The sequence below is a fragment of the Lissotriton vulgaris genome, chromosome 4_1 (assembly GCF_964263255.1).
Source record: "Lissotriton vulgaris chromosome 4_1, aLisVul1.2, whole genome shotgun sequence".
Classification (NCBI taxonomy): domain Eukaryota; kingdom Metazoa; phylum Chordata; class Amphibia; order Caudata; family Salamandridae; genus Lissotriton; species Lissotriton vulgaris.
The window spans coordinates 1,418,337,409-1,418,350,575 of NC_141691.1; positions in this window are offsets into that span (position 1 = coordinate 1,418,337,409).

The window sequence follows — 13,167 nt, forward strand, 5'->3', positions numbered from 1 at the left end:
ATGCACAAGTTTATATTAAACATGTGAGGGTAGCTGGTGACCTTCAAGGAGTTTTTGCTGGAAGGGGAGCACTGATATTGTTGGGGGTTAAACGTACCACTCAAACCATCACACGAGACTTGGCAATGGCACATACTATCACACCGCAGATATGAAAATGTCACACTTATGTAGACTGCAAGCTTGGCAGCCCTTACAGTGTGCTCCCAGAGTAGGATTCACAGAGTGACCAGAATGCTGAGCACAAGACAGTACTGGCTCATCATGAAATTAAATTAAAAATAAATTTTTTAAGTGCACTAAACCCGAAGGTGTCAAAGTGTTGAGCTAAAAAGGAAGGTACACCTATGAACGGGAGGTCCTCTCAAAGAAAGGAATTACAAAGAAAAGGTCAAAGTTTTGAGATGTTTCTGAAACAGACAGAACGACTCCACTACTAAGGTGTGAGCTGGCAGAATGTTCAAAGTTTCCCTGCTAAAACAGAGAAGGTAGGTTCTCCCCATCTAGCTTTACAAAATCTAGGAACAATAATCATCCCGCAAAAAGCTGATCTGAGTAGTCTATGTGGCATGTACCACTGAAAGAATGATCTGATATGGCATGGTCCTTTGTGATTTAAAGCCAGAAAGACCATGCAAATCACTTTGAAGATTACCCGCTTTCTAACAGGTAGAGATTGAATACCTACCCTGACCGAGAGAGGTTTCGGAATCTTCAAAATGAGACATGCTGCAGCATTCTGGATCACCTGGTTTGTTCAGAGAAGAATTTTTGATTTTCAAGTAGAGTGCATTACAGTAGTCTGCGCGTGACGTGATCAGGGCAATGACTACTGATCTGCGCTATTCAAGAGGAATAAAGGAAAAGATTTTATTCAAAGTCTTTAAGATATAAAAGCAAATACTATTAGTACGGCTGACATGTGCATCAGAATTGAGAGAACTGGCAAAAAGGGTCCCAAGATTTTTTGCAGACTCAACTGAGGTTGGTAACAGGCCACATGTCTCCGGCCACCAGAGTTCAGACCAGATAGAAGGCTAGGTCCCAAACTCGAGGACCAGTTTTGTCTATATTTAACTTTAAGAAGTTCACTTTCATCCAGATATTAATGCTGGCTATGCAGTGTTTACATTTATCAGCCACAAGGGGCATGTTGTTAGTGAAAAATCAGCTGGGTTTTCTATATATTCATGCTCAGTTCCAGGTGAACCTTGTGTGACTGAATGAACGGAGTTGTGAACTGCTTAAATGCAATCCGATCAAATTACATTATTGGCATTGAGAAGTGAGAGGCATAGGTAAAACAAATACAGTTACACAAGAATAAAAAATACCAGTAGGCGGACTAAGGAGTCATAAAATGCAGAATTCGAGTTAGTTGCAGCTTTTTAAAAGCAATATGGGGTAGGGAGAATAGATTAACAGGAGGCCGAACCATATGTTCATCTTTGTATTTACGTGCCCTTACGTTGTTTCGCATATTACAGACACTGGTACAAATAGATACCACAAGCTCAACAAAGCTACATAATAATCACTCAAAATTATGCAAGAACCTGGAGGTGGGCATTTCGGGTGGTGCTATGAGCAGTACTAAAGAGCAGCAGATAAGCACTGCAGGATTACACCTCTTAATGATGCCACAGCAAATAGGTGATGCAGGAAGCGTTCTGGCTGGGGCGTGCTCCGTTTCTTAGGAGATTGAAATCTTCTTTATGTCACAAGATAAGCCACTCACTGCAGTCTGGCACCTGTGTTTTTTGCAATTTTCACCCCGAGTGGGCTGGGTATGCTCAGACGTGAGTCCCAGGCTCTCCACATCACTGGAGTCAAGCTATCCAGGCTGAAGAGGGCGGATAGCCAGAAACAGGTCCTTGGATACTTGATTCCGGTCTAGGAAAGACATGGCTTGGTAGTTCGGGCTGGACTGTTCCCATGAGGCACAGGGTCAGGGCTGATTTGCATATAGCCATTGTCTGACCTAGGGTGGTGTGGAATGCAAAAAAACGATGGATTTAGGCCCAGATCTTTGTACTGGGGCGAATGCAAGACATTGTTCTGCTTTCTGTCCATCAACTGTGTTTTTTGCAACTGTCAATATAAAATACAGCATTAGTTAATATTGTGGCACAAACTAGCGTGTACAAAAATCGCAGGCGGTTGTCGCCTACATGCAAGGGCAGTATTTTCTTATCACAGTGGTTTTCCTTTTGAAAAGTGAACAGTATTTGTCTGCATTTCGCCCCCATCTTCCGATCACCCGACTCTTTATTTGCCATACCGATATAAATGTACAGAAGCTCGTGGGGCACACGTGTGCGTGCACTAAATCTGGAAGTAAGGAAATGGTTTAAATGTACTACATGTGACGCTTTAAAGTAGCTTCACTCTTTGGTAGGTCAATAAGAGCTCGAGAAAAAAAAACCTGCGACGGGAGGTGGTGGTGGGGAAGGGAACCGCACACAGACATTATATAGTGACCAGCAGGGGCATGAAAGACACAAGCTGGGCTTGTAGTGCAAGGAAGGGCAGCAGTAGAAAAATTGTTGGACCAAATAACAGCTATGCCCTAAAAGTGTAAGGAAACTGTAATCGTCCGGTGCTCCTCGGCCTTCAACGGAAGTGACGTCTCGGCTGCAAGAACCAGTCAGAAGCCAGCCAGGAAGATGGACACTGGCGTTGGCATATGGTAAATAGCAGGTGGGAATAAAGTTGGTCTTGCAGACAGCGCATGTGTGCAACCAAGGCTCGAACAAAAAAGGGTGTGGCTAAGAGAGGATCCCTGAGGCACCCCACATGGAAGGCTGAAAGCCTTAGCCCTGAATTCACCACAGCTGACTATTTGAACCCTATCAGTGAGAAAGGAATTCAAAATGTTCAATGCAGTAGAACTCCCCCCAAAATGCTGTAGTCGTTGGACCAGGCACATGGGCAAAACTGCGATCACCACCGATAAGTCTAGCATCACAAGGATAGGCGCCCGACCTGATCCACCTGGCCTTGGAAGGATCTACTGCCACAAAAAGCACAGTCTCTGGACTGTGTCCACTCCTAAACCCATTCGGAGAAGGGTCCAGGAGGTCATGAGTGTCGATAAATGTAACCAACCCCACCATAATGTACTTCTCTAAACTTTTAGTAGGTGTGGGCAGCAAAGAGATAGGTTGAAAATGTTTCAAATCCTCAAAGTCAGCATTGGGTTACTTCTGCAAGGGGAAAACTATGGCTCCTTCCATGAGTTCAGAAAGATTCTAGTTTCGGATATATAATCGAAAACTTTCTGCAGATATTTAGCAATGTGATCAGGAGCAAGCTGCAAAATTCTAGGAGTAAGTTTTTCTGGGGACCCACATTTCATGCTCATCAGGTACGCCTTGATTTTGAGAGATAGAGATAGGGGGAAAAGCAGAATGCAGGGTGGAACATGAGGAGGCAGACAGGACCACAGAGGAGGCATTCCAAACATTAGAAAGATTAAACTAAATATAGAATATATATGTAGAATTTCATCTCTAAGTGGCTGATTTATCCCAAAAAGCTGGTGAGATATCTATAAATCATTGAGCAGTAGGATTGGAGAGCTCCATTACCACTTCCGAAAGCTACTTGGAAGAATTACTCGCTGATCTAATTTTATAGTATGGAAAATAGATTTAACTTCGCAGATGGAACATTAATAGATAAGAGAGCTTTATGGCTCTCTTTTTTGCAGGATCCAAGTTTGCCCGCAATTTAGGCTCATGTCTGTGGCATTGCTGCCTTAGGTCTTTGAATTCTTCTACGAATCAAGGGTCCAAGGTTTTAACACGGTTACAAGTCTTTACTTTCAGTGGTGCCACAATATCTAAAGCTGCCTTGAGCCAACCTGCAAAGTCTTACGCTGTATGGCCCCAGACAGTAGTCATTACCCAAGCAGAGTCATTAAGAACACACCCCATATCTGCTGGCGTAATCCTGCTCCAATACCAGCAGGATAAAGATTTAGCTGAAAATGTACAGCCCTAACAGAAGACTGAGGAAGAGACCTTTAAAAGGTACAACTGTTTTGTCAGCCATTAATGTTGATGAAAACACCATTCAAAGTGTGACCAGCAGTGTGAGGGGGATTTAACCAACTGGGTTAATCCAAAATTCACCATTAGCTCCAGCAGAAAAGTCGAGTCTCTGCAAGAGAAATCATCAATATGAAAATGTAAATCTCCAAGATTGGTACAATTAGATTGAGGAAGAAATGGTTCCAGAACATAATTCCAGGCCTTAGAAAAGTTAGCTTTTGGGCCGGATGGGCGATAAAGAAGGAGCCCAGAGAAAATAGTCTTGTGAGAGTTTTTAATCTGAAAATGCCCCCTCGCAAGAATCCTGTGAGCTTGTAATCACCAGTTCAAGGGTACAGTTCAGAAAATGTCTTGATTTAATCGCTAGTCCATCCACCCTTCGACCGGGTCAATCTAATCTGAAAATAAAGCATCCAGGAGGGAGTGCTGCCACAAAATCAGGTCCAGAGTCCACTCTCGTGCACATTTCTGATACAAATAAATAGTTCAAAAGCAAAGATTGAACTAAATCATAGATTTTGTGTGTTTACTGAGAGAACGAGCATCAATTCAAGCACAGGTACTCTCCCACTGTTCATCAAGGCCCTTGATTAGAGCCCCAGACCCTCAGACCCTCTCTTTACATCTGAAACAGGCATCAAGAGACCATTTAGCAAGTTGATATGTGTGGCGCAGTTGCAGCAAAAAGTGTCAGTCTTTTTGTCTACATTAAGCATAATACACCCCTCATTTTTACATTTAGGACGCAGTTTTAACAACTGTGCCTGAGAATATTGCAGCAATAGGAGCCTTAGACTGACTCCACACCAACACCATCCCTGGCCTAGGACAGGAGCAGACGGGCTTGCCATTAGTGCACCAGCATACCACATTTAAAGCTCATTCTTGGCTGAGGCGGTAAAGAATGCACCCATAAAGCAGGGTGGGGGAGATAAATAATATTCAACTCTGAGTCGTACAACTCCCGCCGACTTGTGGAGGCTCTCCTCCACAGTGGGTGCACTGGTAAATAAAAGGTAAAACAAGCGTGCGAAAATGAACCCATAAAAACCAGTAAACAGACCAAAATGTTCCCAACAGGTACACAAGAATGGGGCTGCTATTGTGGATAGAAAATGCAAGTGAATGTTCACTTGTATGCTGGATGCACAGCGTGGGAATACACTAATTCACTTAATCAAAAATAATGAACAACAATTGAACATTAGTTTATCACAATAAAGTTGAAGCACCTATGAAACCATACATTATGAATGGTTGCATTAGCCTTTATTTGGCTGATGTACACAATTATTCAGCAAAACATCCGTAGTCACTATGTACATAAAACGAATAATGATCATAAAAATTAGTTAATTTTCTCCAAATCAATAAGGATTTCAAATCTTGCGACGGTTTGCCCAATGCATTTTGGGGTGTGAGGTATCCCTTCTTCAGCGGCAACTGTGAAAATACAAGTAACCCATCAGATCTCATGTAAAGTAAAAGTATCTATTTACAAGTTTTGAAGTATGCAACGTACAGAGGAGCCAAAGTGAATAAATGAATAGCTTAATGTGCTGATGCATGACAATGAAAAGTGTGCTTTAATATAGATTGTAGGCAACACACTAAATGCCCAAGAATGGATGAAAAAAAGAGAACCAAAAAAATTAGAGATGGTTAAAGCATTCAAAGATAAAAATTCTTACAGAGTTTTGTATTGGAAATGTCCCAAAGAACCCGAGGAAGTGGAAACATGGGAGGCTGAAAACTTACAATACATAAAAAGACAGCCAAATGCTGGAGCAAGTAATCACCCTGTCAGGGCTGTGAAACGAAAAGTAATACGCCGGTTTAACTGCTAAGAATCCAAATTCAAGTGCCAAAATTGTTGATTACGTGTTACTGGTTTCCTCACTCGGTGTTGACAGCACACAAGGTGCTGAAATCCCTTGCAGAGCCCCAACTTGTTAACTGTAGGGAATCTAAGCAAAAAACGCCATGTATAAACATCTAAAACGAACTGTTGATGCGCTATACTAAAGATGAATCAACTAGATAACGTGAGACATTAAAACAAGAGTAGCATACCTGCAAACCAATTTCTTCAATGCCAACAGATCTAAATGAGAATCAATCTTGTTGAAGTGCTTCCGCAAGAATAAGCTCTAAATGCGAGGAAGAACCCGTAAAACATAAGTACCCCTTGTAAATGACAGCGGGTGTACCCAACATGCCCAAAAACTGTAAACGCACATAAACCGTGAAGTTACCAAACTCCTTAAGTAACATCTGACTACCACGAAAACTGCTGTCACCAGACGCGCATACAAATGCGAAACAAGCCGCCAGATTTGTAAATGTGAAAACAGTCAATTAAGACAACGGACTAAGAATAAAAACCAAGCTCAAATCCCTGCAAACATGGGCGCCATTTTGAAGAAGTATGCGAAGTAATCTCTTCACCATACGGCGTACCAGTTATAGTGCAAAAATGGAAGTGAATAAGACAAACCCTCGCTGAAAACAATGAATGCACTATCTGCATCCACTAGGATCAAAAGTAACTAATATGATGGACTTGAACATACCAATCAAATCGCAATAAAATACTGAAAGAAAGATCCCAATATGCAAAAACGAAAAAACAACATAAACATACTCAATATAAACCCTTGTGCACCCCAGTAATAGATGTTATGCTATGCTCAGTAATACTACTTATAATTCCTAATACATCAATGAATATCCACGGTGGTAAACAGAATGCAGACCACAGTACTCTGGGACCAGAGATAAATTCTATGGCTAACGAAGCTACCAACAGTGTCTAAACCTAATGAGAACAGACCTGTTAGTTCATGCTAGGATGATGAAAACAAGTACGGGTACAAACTTCCATTCAGCTACTGATCAAAATCTAAGCAAAGACTGTGATAAAACAAGAGTGTAGCACATAATTAAAGAGCCAGAGAGACAATAAGAATGTAATAAAAATAGGGAAAGTGAAGTGTGAAAAAAACAGTGTTAATAATAAGCAACACACAGTGTGTATATTAAGTGCTATATTGCCATGGGAGAGCTCATTGTACAGACTAAACAATGAAAATATACACCCGGAAGCTGGGTGCTAAGTATGGCAAAACACCTCAGCATAGACAAACTGGACAACATATGACGAATACAAAATGTATAAAAAGCAGAACATATCCAACTTGTCATTTAAACCTGCGGGTGTCATATGTAATGGCTTGATGCACCATACTTCACGTTGAGCTAACAATTTAGCATTGTCCCTATCAGATTTGCACGTCAGCAATTCTAGAATCATGAATCTAAGTTGTGCGATGGAGTGATGTGTCTCTAACCAATGTGTTACTAAGTGGGATTTTAAGCTTCTTGTTCGAATTGTGCTCTTTTGTTCTGTGATCCTACTTTCAATTTTACGCTCAGTTTTGCCCACATATAGTGAGCCACAAGGACATTTAATGCAATATATTACAAATGAGGAGTTACAGTTTCCTGTGTATCTCAGGTGAATCTGTTTACAAGAATGAGGATGATTAACTATATTCCTCAGTATCACATTATTGCAGTTAACACAGATGTGGCATTAAAGCATGCCAGTGTCTGTGCCCCTGATAGGGGATGAAACCTGAGTGAGCATTTCTTGAACATACCTGCTCCTTGTGTGTGCGAACAATGGATCCTGATCAAATAATCCTTTGAAATCCGGTTCAGATTTCAACAGCTCCCATCTATTTTTATTAATCTTTTTAATAGCTACCGATGTAGTGGAGTATTTCGAGACAAAGACCATGCGATTTTGTGATAAATTAGATTTGGGTAGGAGCAAGTTATCTCAGTTCAGAACATACATTTTAGTCACAACGTGAGGTAAAGTTGATGCAGAATAGCCTCTTTCTTCGAAGTCACAGCATTGGCTATCTAGAGTAGATGGCAAAGCATTATCGTCCAAGGTGATTCTTTTGGTTCTCAACATCTGTGAAAAATGTACGTTCTGTAGCAATGAGGGTGGATGAAAGCTAGAGTACAGAAGCAAATTGTTCCTGTCTGTATGTTTTTTTTTTAACACTGTAGTTTGCAATTTATTCGAGCCCTTGGTTATTAGCACATCCAGGAATGATAGGCTGGTATGACTGATGGAGTAAGTGAACTGAATGCGAGGATTCTTCCGATTAAGTTCTGGGATCCTAGATTCCAAAATAGTAGCTGAGTTTTTCCAAAAAAGAAAAATGTCATCAATAAATCTAGCTTAAAACACGGGAATAGAATGCCACTTCATCTAAGTATATATGATCTTGTTCGAACTTGGCCATTAAGACATTGGCATAGGCAGGAGCCCCAGAAAGGCCCATTGATGTTCCGCTTATTTGTAAAAAGAATTTGTTCTTCCATTCCAAGTAGCTGTGTTGGAGGCAAAAAGTAAAGAGTTCCAAAATGAAGATTTTTTTAGCCCCTATTTCTGGAAACTGAAGAAGAGCCCATTCGCAAGCCTGTAAGCCTTCCTGTGAGGGAATGGAGGTGTACAATGATGTTTCATCAATTTAACACAAGTCATTGTTAAACTGAGATCCAACTGAGTTTAGTAATTGAAGGAAGTGTGTGGTATCTTTAATGTAACTTTTCCAATTTTGTACAAAAGATTGTAAAAAATGGTCCACATATTGACCTGCCGGCGCAAAGATAGAGTTGCACCCAGATACAATAGGTCGAAAGGGAGGGTTCTCTAAGCTTTTGTGCACTTTGGGTAGCATGTATAATCATGGTCAAAAATAAATTTGTGGGTATTGATGGAAATCCACGGCATCTCCATAACGTTCTCCAAAATCCTGCTTAGAGTTACTGAAATTTCTTTAGTGGGATCCCTGTCAAGTTTGATGTAAGTGTTAGAATCTTGTAGATGTTCAGACACCTTGTTCTCTTGGAAAATAGTGTCCATGACAACTAATGTGCCACCCTTGTCAGCCATCTGAAATTTATATTTGCTACTGTGGAGCCAGGCTACTCCAAACTTGGTGCATGCACCTTACAAGGAAAATTAATGGAGTGTGGTATCTAGGTTACCTGTCTCCAAATAACTGGATGCCATTTCATTAGGGAAGCAAGGGAAACATTTCATTAGATAACTGAAGACGTTCATTCAACATTTCATTAGGCAGGAGTAAACATTTCATTAGGCAGGAGTAAACATTTCATTACATGGGCAAAATCATCTCATGGGGACTCAGGCACATTTCATTATGGAATCATCTGTAACCATTCCGGTAAACACAGATAACAGGATCTATCTAAACCAGATCCTCTATAATCACATTTCCTGGGTTCAACTAAAACAGGGCACCAGGTTCCTTAAACACAAGCCCCTATGTAAAATGGGCAATAGAGCAGGCAGGCTGTACCACCCCCCTAACCAGGGGTTCTCTCTATGGCAGGGCAGTCACCAAATGCACAATTCGGGCTCCCACCCAATCCGGAAAGCCTCCTGTATACAACTAGAGCCAACGGGCCCACTCACAGTTTCTCCCACGGGAAGGGGCAGCCACGGGGCTTCCCCTCCTCTCTCGGGCCTTCCGCCCTCCTCCCCGGGGGTTTACCTGTCTCTTCCAGCCCTTCACGGGGCCCTTGCGTCGGTTTCCAGCTCAGGGGGCTCCCGCTCTCCTTTGAGCCCTCCGGCGGTGTTGGCGGCTGTTCCCCAGGCCTTCTGTGGCCTCCGCAGCCCCGGAAACAATCAGGGATCTGGAAAAGAGGGGTCCGGTCACCGCGGCCAATGGCAGGCCAGCGTCGATGTGGGCCAGGACCCAGAGCCAATCCAAGCCTCGCTTGAGAGGGGCTCAGCCGGGCAACCAATCGGGAGCAGCGGGGGCGTGGCTCGTGATGACGCCCCGTCACATGATGGCGGTGATAGGGGCTTCGGGCCTAGTGCGGCCTACGGGAGAGCCACAGTGGCCTCCCCTCAGCTTCAGGGAACCGCAGCGGGGGTGACAGTAGCGGCGGCTCCGCCCGGGGCCGCGGCGGTGAATTCAAGCCTCCAGTTCTCGCAGGCCCGGCGTAGGCCTCTCCAGCACCGCGGCGACCCTCTACTTGCTCCGGGGGCCGCGGCGCGGGGTGAGAGGCTTCCAGACTTCTGCAGCGGCCGGGCAGCGGCCCGCGGCGGTGACTTTACGGCCCGAGAAAGCGCTTCAAAGGGGCACCGCGCTTAGATGAGACAGTTCAGTCGGGCAAGGACAGTTTCCAGGACCACAGCGCTCAGAGGGACACCGCGCTTTCAGCACGCAGGAAGGACAGCGCCTTGGGTTCACAGCAGCGTTCACAGCGCTCAGGCCAGCAGCAGGTCTCAGAGGCATAGCGCTTCTTAGGGGAGCACAGCAGGGGAGCGCTGGGGAGGCATTTCAGTTAGTTTAGGCAGGACAGGCCACACAACTGTGGCAGGACAACACAGGGGGCACAGGTTGAGCAGGGGAGTGTGTAGTTGATACAGCGCTGGTACCTGGTTGATCCCCCAGCAGTCCTTTTGGTAGATAGGTGTTCTTCTTGGCGCTTGATGGTTTCTGCGCCCTTCTCAGGTGGTTCCTTAGGGGGGTAGGTAGAAGGGGGGGTTGAGTTGGTGGCTTACGGTCAGGCTGGTTCCTGTAGATCACTGCATGTGGGTCCCTGGGTTCCCCCACCCTGGGCCAGATCAGTGGGTTTGGTTAGAGTCCCTTAATCAACTTGGAAGGCAGTGCCTAGGCCCAGTCGCTCCCAGTGGTATAGGTTCCTCCCCTAGGCCCTACCGCCTAAGACTCCTGCATAGGTTCCCCCAGGTCAGTGATGCCACAACTGACTAAAAGATTTCCCTCCTTTCCTTAAGTATTCCTAGGTCAGGTGACCACTCTCTAAGGCGGCAAAAGAAGACCCCTCCCCTATTCCAGAAGGTTCCAGGAGCTTCTACCGTCTAGCTATGGGCAGGGAAGGCGGGCTGGTGTTGCAACAATATCTTAAGATCCCAGCCAGCTCTTGGCTACTAGGGTGCTACTAAAAAGACCACTCCGCAGTAGCAGGGGCCTGTGGCAGCCATGTTGGTAGAAGAGAGCACCTGCACCTTAGCACTGATTAGCAATGGTAAGGCGCCCGGAGACCTAGGTCCAACAAAAAAAGGTGGTGGAAAAAACAAGGCAAGGGCGAAAAAAATAGTGAAAGACCACCCTAGGGCTGACAGGTCTAACAACAGTCATTCAGTTTTAAAATGAGCACAGCCAACTCAGGAATTACAGCTCTGTAGCAGGGAGGCCGGGCGGGAATTAAACATTGCTCCGGTTCAGGACTGGTGGAACCCTAACTCACGTCCTACCTCTCTTTCATAGTCCCAGGACCCGTGGGAGACGGACTCAGTCAGCTGGTGGGAGCAGCCCACCCGCAAGGAGAGGAATGTACCTTTTACGGGGCCGGCTTCGAGGCAGAGACACGCCCCCCTGCAGCCTCACTGCTATGCCAGCCAATCAGCAGAGAAGAACCAGACAGGCCCCTGGATGACGTACAACCAATGGAGCCGCTAAGAAGCCCGGAAGGAGGAAGAGCGGTGTGCATCGACACCGAGGCGGAGAAGAGTGGAGAGCGAGCCAACGTAGAGAAGAGCGGAGAGCGAGTCGGCGTGGAGGAGTCCGAGGGAAGCGAGACAAACAGAGGAGCTTAGCCAGGAGGCCAACTTTTCTGCTCAGCGCCCAGCCACGCTCACGGAGGAGTGTGGCTCTCCCAGGTGCGTGACCGGGTTACCGGGTGGCTGGGGAGGCGGGGAGCCTCCGTGTAAATTTGTACAAAGACCCCATTCTTCCCTGCCTGTCTGACCCGTCCCTATCCCCACCTTCATCTATTCCCCAACCCTTACTCCCCTACCTGACCTTACCTAGTATCTGCCCAGCACCAAGCACAGACTGTAGATAAGAGCACCGGTGTCCTCACTTCCCCGGTTCCCCTCTTGGGTATAACTACTCTCCCGAACGCCTTACTGAGAGTGTTCTTTTCTATCCTCCCCGCATGTGGCGCTGGAACACCGCAAGGGACGACGACCGAGCCGCCAGAGAACAAGAGCGCCGGCGTGCAAGCCCAGGAAGATCCAACACCCTAGCTGACACCTTGGATCCGGCAGCCCTAGCCCGCGAAAGACTCACTCAGAGACACAAAAAGACCTTTATAAAAATAAAACCTCCTTTACCACGCTCCCGAGTCAGTGTCCCTCCTTCTGAAGCGCCACAAGCTCCCATTCCATTTTTAGTATGAAAACAAAACAAATGCCAGTACTGCTCGTCTTATTTAATCAAAGACACAAGAAGCTGAGTGAACCTTTCACAGCTCCGTGGACCAATTATTCAGTCCACACCTAATGTTTATAAGAAGGAACTTGTGATTTACATCAAACTCGAAAAACGTGAACTTCTCGAAGGAGATTACAAGATACGCTGCAGTAAGTTGTACTACGCCCTCTTTCCCGCCCCTCCAGCCTTTCCGTTGTGATTCAAGCATTGATGGCTCACCTCTTCACAGCTTTCTTCGAAGAATTCATCAAGAAACTCTGACAGGTACTACTAGTGTGTGTGTAAGGCCGAATGAACTGTTGAGTTTCCCGCTGGGGTTTAGAAAGTTGACTGAAGGTTTTTTATTTTTGTTTTATATTTTACAGATCCATGTCGGTTTCTGGTCCTGAGGAGAATCCCAAGAAATAATGGGATTCGAAACGCGTCGACCCTTCTAGATAGAATAATCATTTAATTTCTCCCCATGGTGACCTTGCGTCATCTGGCTGATTGAGATTTATCTAGTTTGTGCATACATTGCATTTAAATCGATCTGACCGAGTTTACATTTTTCTATTCATTGTACTTTGTTTTTCATGTAGAATAGAGTTTTTGACTTTTTGCTTATTCGAATTGTATATAGTAGATGAGAGTTCTTGCCCCTTGTACATAACCCAATCACATTCCCTCACTTGTCTTAGTGTTTCCATGTAGAATGACTGTAGTATGTATGGCAAGCTTGTGAATCCTGAGTGAACAGTAGTGGACAATTGTTTTTGTTGTGTTTTGTAAAAAAAAAACCACATCACCCACACTTCATTCTCACTTGAGTTTGTATT